Source organism: Symphalangus syndactylus, chromosome 6 (genome assembly GCF_028878055.3).
Source record: "Symphalangus syndactylus isolate Jambi chromosome 6, NHGRI_mSymSyn1-v2.1_pri, whole genome shotgun sequence".
NCBI classification, from domain to species: domain Eukaryota; kingdom Metazoa; phylum Chordata; class Mammalia; order Primates; family Hylobatidae; genus Symphalangus; species Symphalangus syndactylus.
The window spans coordinates 105,620,564-105,627,429 of record NC_072428.2 but is presented as its reverse complement, the minus strand read 5'-3'; positions in this window follow the sequence as shown (position 1 = coordinate 105,627,429).

The following is a 6,866-nucleotide window of genomic DNA, read 5'->3' as shown; positions in this document are numbered from 1 at the left end:
CTATAACCCTTCATGACATTAATAAAGAATCACTGATTTGAGAGTAGTCCAACTTACTTAAATTAAAAAATGAGATAATTATTTCTCAAATTTCAATAAAAACTAAAAGCAAAGAATACACACTTCTTGAGGCAAAGAGGACAATAGAACTACACGCAACTATATTCAATTTACACACTAAAACAAGAGTATGAAATATTCAAAGTTAAAGAATATGAAAATCCTTAATGAATGTTGTCTTTAAAGATATTCTAAAATACAAATTACACAATAAGTATAACTGAAAGAATGGTTAAAGTAGATCAGGTGCAGAGGAACAAAATAAAATGGAAGATGGCAATACAAATGTCAGACAAAATAGAATTCAAGGTGAAAACCATAAAAATAAACAAATTTCATATTTGATGAAAGGTGCTATTCTCTTTTAGGCAGTCCTTATAATACTTAAAAACTTTTATGTAACAAAATAATGCCAACTAATCATATAAATTAAAAGCTATTAGATATGCAAAAAGAAAAATAAAAACATGAGTATTGGTAGATGTTACTTAACACTATAATTCTAGGACAAATCAAACAGACAAAAAGCAAATGAATGTGTCAAGATATAAAGTTAATTACCAGCATGCTGTTCACTCAGTGGCAAAGGAGATGAACCCATAGATTGATTCTTTCCAACCAAAGACAAAGCAGGATTGATAGAAGAGAAAGAGAAGAGAGGAGAGTAATACCAAACTACAGCCAATCCGAGATTTTTTTCTGTTTGCACATATTGCCAAGAAAAATAAAAGTTTGTGAATGGGTGCTCACATGTTGAAATAATGAATTAAGAAATAGAATAGACCTAAAGTGACAAGTTTTGTGATAGTGACATATATATATATACGTATATATATATATATAAAATTCTCTAGAAACAAGGTACTTTGGCTAATGTTTGAGCTAATGTCTCAGTTGGGCATTGATCATTTGAAATAATTGTGTATTGAGGATGTGACAAATCAACAGATAAATTAATCTCATCTACTTGCAGTATTTGGCAGGTCAGCCATCAACCTCAGGGTCTTTTCATATCCCTGAACCCTGTGGTTCTCTAGCTTTACTGCACATTAAAATTACGTTGGGATCTTTGAAAAAATGTCTATATCTGAATCCCATCCAAAATTGATTAAATAAGTAGTTCATGTGTAGATAAGCTTGAGAATCACAGTAGGTGCCAAATAACTGTAGAACAATTTAACCTGGGTATACTAGCTTATAATCCCTGTTTTGCACCAATCAACCAATCACTAATTGATGAAAAAAATAAATCCCTGAATACAAAGAATATACTTTATTTAAAATGGCAGAGGAATGATGAAGCATGGGTCTCATCCTTAAAGAATTTATCATGAAATTGAAAGAACTAGGTTCATATAAGGTAAATGACTGTCAAGAGTCAAAATTACTCTATGACTTCAAGTATTAAAGCAATAATATGGGGCAGGGTAATTGGGAATTGCTTTAAGGAGGAAGTTTATCTGAGTTACTGTTACTTTTGGAGAAACCCAGTAGATAGCTATTATGGAGGTCTATGATTGATCCAAGTTACTTTCAAATATCAAGAAATATCATTATTATTGAAGTAGTATTCCAAATTTTAGAACTTGTTTTGTAAGCAGGGAGATATGATGAATGAGTTGCAAACCATAAAGACTGACTTTTTTCGAATAGAGTTTTATTCTGTTAATCAAATTTTATGGTAAAATTAGTCAACTAATACACCTAGTACTCATTATTCTTTAAAGTAATTAAGGAGAAATCATTAGTCACATACATGATTAATATTGTTTTTGTGCAATAAAAAATGGTTTCTCATCTTACTTTATTGTCAAGAATATATAATCTACAACATATCCATGTAGCGCCACAGCTCTGGAGCCAGAACACCTCGGTTTCAGTCCTGGATACTCTGCCTTCTGTGTGACCTTAAACATAGTACTCAACTTCCGTCTCCTCTGTTTCCTTATATATGAAAAGGGGATAATACTATCATTTTTCTTTAAAAATTATCAGGGGGATTGAATCAGATAATACATGAACAGCACTTAAAACAGTACCTCTCAAGTAGTCTGTCCTTAATAATAGCTGTTATTAGGGCCGGGCGCAGTGGCCCACACCTATATTCCCAGCACTCTGGGAGGCCTAGGCAGGCAGATCACCTGAGCTAGGGAACTTGAGACCACCCTGGCCAACGTGGCGAAACCTCATCTCTACTAAAAATACAAAAAAGTAGCCAGGCATGGTAGCAGGGCGCCTGTAATCCCAGCTATTCAGGAGGATGAGGCATGAGAATCAGTTGAACCCAGGAGGCAGAGGTAGCAGTGAGGCGAGGTCATGCCACTGCACTCCAGCCTGGGTGACAGAGCAACACTCTGTCTCAAAAAAACAATTATTATTAATAATAATAGCTGTTATTAGTATCACTAATTTTCTTGGAAAACATACATTATTTGGTGATTATCATTATCATCTATAAACACACCAAAAATTTATATATATATATATATATACACACACACACACACACGGAAATATGAAAGTCTGCTTTGTTTAAATCTTATTTCTAATAACTATAGTATTTGGTCTCTACAGGCCTCCACCGAAAGAGCCCTACAAGCTGTGACCTTTGGCAGGTTAATCATCCCTTCCATGCCTCAGTTTCTCACCTGTACAATGGGGATAATCATACTTCCTACTTCAAAGGATTGTGGTGAGGATTAAGTAATTTATGCAAAGCACTTAAAACAATACCTGGCACAAATTAAACAAATTAAACACTATGTGTTAGCTATTATTCCTATGATTATCATTATTTTTATGATTGTGCTCCATTCATGATCTTCCACTTCAATATTCCCACAGTTCCTCAGCTCCCTGAAGGGTTCTTTACTGGATCCCCTCTACCCATGTTAATTTCCCTGGTTGCTTGTGAGCTTTAGGCAGCAGAAAATGACTACCAGCTTGTTAATAGCATTTTGACTGAAACTCATTTTTATAGAATGTCCTGGGAATTTACATCTTAAGCCTTTCATCACTAATCCCATTGAAGGATATTCTCTAAGTGTAGGTAACGAAAAGCCAAAACGCATCCTCACTGCCTTGCACTGGTGTGGGCAGGAATAGAGCCAGAGTGAAGGGGAGACTGTTTTCTGGATCTTCGCTCCATTGTACATCTCAAGTCACTTCAAAGAAAATGCCGCTCTTTCCTTTTGAAGACAGGAGAATGCTTTTTAGCTCTTTGACACTTAAAATTTGGAGTGGGAATAACTGAAGACGACAAAAATGCACTTGACTAACTCCATAATTTTTTTCCGAGGTTGGCATTATTATTTATATTCCTCTTTTTAAGGCTAATAATAGCTGTGATAATGGTACTTCAGGTCCTATGTGGCTATGCACTGAGGTCCTTTTGGAAAATGAAAACTATGATAATTTTTTTAAATGCACCAATAAAGCAGGATTTTTAACACTGAAAGGAAGAATAAATTAAAACTATTTTCTTAGCATTTTAGTAGTAAGAATATTCTAATAACACTAAATAGGTAAATTGTAGTATTCTATTCTGAAAATAATCAATTTAAGCAGATTTCAGCAGTAAATTTAAATCTAATCTGCATTATTAAATAAAAAATGATAGTGCTCTATTTTGTTTTACCTGCATTTGAGAATAAGTCCCTTTTATCTAATGGAAGAGAACAAAAAGAATAGACATACTATTTTAAAAACAGCACCCTAAGGATTTTTAAAAACCAGAAAATTGAAATAACTTTGTGAAGATGGCATAATATGACTTTTAGAATTTTTAAAAAGCTTCTTTCATTAAAAATCACCCACAAACTACATTCCTTATAAAAGAATTTCTCTACTCATTTTTATTAGTTTAGCTTTAATGTCAGTACTCAGGTTTATAAGTGCAGTATTAGAAAAACAATGGATTAATAATAGATGTCATATGATGCTTTTATATCTCATATTATGTTTGATTCCTCATTCCTTTTCTCAGTTGCTTTAATTCCTAATCACTCTCCCCTAAACAGAGAGCATCTGCCAATTTCATTATATGGGAACTTAATAATACTTAATTAAAATACAAAGCTCTACTTGCTATCTACTATTTAATTGCATGTGATTTAAATAAAACAATAATGGAAAGAATCAGATAATTCATATATATTTCTGTTTGAAAAAGGATATCTTGACTATTTCTTTGGCATAACCATAGGTTTTATAATTTTATCTATATTATAAAAAGAAACTGTATACAATATTACTCAATTTTCTTTCCTTCTAGCACTTAAAACTACATCTTATTGTAGCTTTTTAAATATTAACTTTTCTTTTGGACATTCAAAGCTATACATTACATTTTTCTATATCTTAAAAAATTACTGTAAATATGTTTGTAATGGTTTCAAAATATTCCTCTGCAGTGCCTAATAAAAGTAAACATACTTTCACTAGTGATTTTTAGATCACTTTATTGTGATATAATGAACATACAGAAAGCTGTACATATTTAATGTATACAACTTGATGAGTTTGGAGATGAGTATACATCTGTGAAACCATGACTACAATCTGTGCCATAAACATATCCATCACCTCTAAAAGTTTTCTCCTGCCATCTTTATGTATTAACTACTGTTAAGTTTCAGGGGGTACAAGAACACATAACATAAGATCTACTCTGAGCAGATTTTTAAGTAGGCAATACAGTGTTTTTAAACCATATTTACTATGCCATACAGTATATCTCTAGGACTTGTTTATGTAACATAAGAGAAACTTTGTAGCCTTTGACTAATACCTCCCCATTCACACTTGCCCCAGCCCCTGACAACCACCATTCTACTCGCTGCTTCTATGAGTCTATTTTAAATTTCTCAGGTAAGTTGTATCACGGAGAATTTGCCCTTCTGTGTCTGACTTATTTCATTTAGCATAATGTCCTCCAGGTTTATCCATGTTTTCAGTGGCAGGATTTCCTTCCTTTTTTAATCCTGAAGACTATATATATTCTGCATTTTCTTTATTGATATATATGTTGCATAAATATTGAGGTGAATTTAATGTCTTGGCTGTGGTAAATAATGTTTCAATGAAATGAAGGCACTGTTATCTTTCTAAGATTCTAATTTCAATTACTTTGGATATATACTCAGAAGTGGGATTGCTGAATCATATGGTAGTCATATTTTTAATTTTTAAAGTAACTTTCATACTGGCTACACCAACTTACATTCCCACCAAGAGTGTTCAAATTTTCCACTTTCCTTTACTCCACATCCTTGCCAACAAATCTATCTACCTATCATCTATCTATCTATCTATCTATCTATCTATCTATCTCTCTACCCATCTAATAGCCAACCTAACAGGTGTGAGGTGATATGTTGATTGTGTTACAGTAAGGATCTTTTGCTTGAAAATTTTGTTGAAAACTGTGAGTGTATGATAAACAGCTAACTTAATATTTTTAGTAGAATTCATAATTATGAAATAGCTACTAGTTACTCTACTAATGTGAAGAAAGAATAATAATAATCATGGCAGGAGAATTCAGGTGCCATGAGCTGTTGTTTTCTTTCCTTTTTATTTATATCTAACAATAATTTTTGTAAAAAGAATAAGTAAAGAAATTCATGGTGATAAAAAGCTTGAAACAGTGCACTGTGTTCAAAAATAAATATGTAATAAATATGTATTTTGTAAGAAAACAAGTTTGAAAGTAATTTTCAGTGTATATCTTTTCATTTGTCATATTTGCTTCAAATCATTTAAAAAAATAATGCATTGTAAACTCAGTTGAAGTCCTTTTTGTGCCTCTTCCCTATCTTATTTCCCTTCATTACTTTCTACTAACAAGAAGTTGCTATTTAGTTTAGTTGTCCACGGTTTTATAGTTTTATAACATATTTATAAGACAAACATACAGAAATGGCTTAGTGTGAATTTTTGACATTTCTTAAATGTATATACATATAATTATAGTTCATTTAACTTGTACATGGTTATGCGTTCTTGCCATGGTTGATTTTTGGAGACAGAGTCTCGCTCTGTTGCCTGGGTTGGAGTGCAGTGGTGTGATCTGGGCGCACTGCAACCTCTGCCTCTTGGGTTCAAGTGATTCTCCTCCCTCAGCCTCCCAAGTAGCTGGGATTACAGGTGTGCACCACCACACCTGACTAATTTTTGTATTTTTAGTACAGACAGGGTTTCACCATGCTGGCCAGGATGGTCTTGATCACCTGACCTCAAGTGATCCACCTGCCTTGGCCTCTCAAAGTGCTGAGATTACAGGCATGAGCCATTTAACTTATATATGGTATTTTTTTATACCAAGGTAAGCTATGGTGAGAGTGGAAGAAGCCAAGGGTGGGTGGTAACTATCTGCCAGGAAGAGAGTGGTATTTTATCACTGGCATTGTTTAGAATTGCCAACATTTTGTTGGTCTTATTGTTGTGAAATTCTCTACAGACAATTCTCCCCCTTTTTGTTTGCATCTAGGCAGAACACTCCCACCACCTCACGTCCGCCTTCCTCCTTGGTCTGCTACTACAGAGTATAAAGATTCTATAATTTTTAATTTTTCCTCTTTTTGTATTTGTGTGAGTCAGTGCTACTCAAAGTATATGGTTTGCAACTGTTTAGACCTGGTCAGTAATGAGATAAGAAGCTTGTACCACAATGCATATCAATCTATTGTTTCCTTCATCCAGAAAACCATGCTAAAAGACAAAACACAACAAAACAGTATATGGAAATGAGGCAGTTTAAACCAGAGTATGTGCAATGAGGTAATTGATTTGCCTCCTAAGCAAGC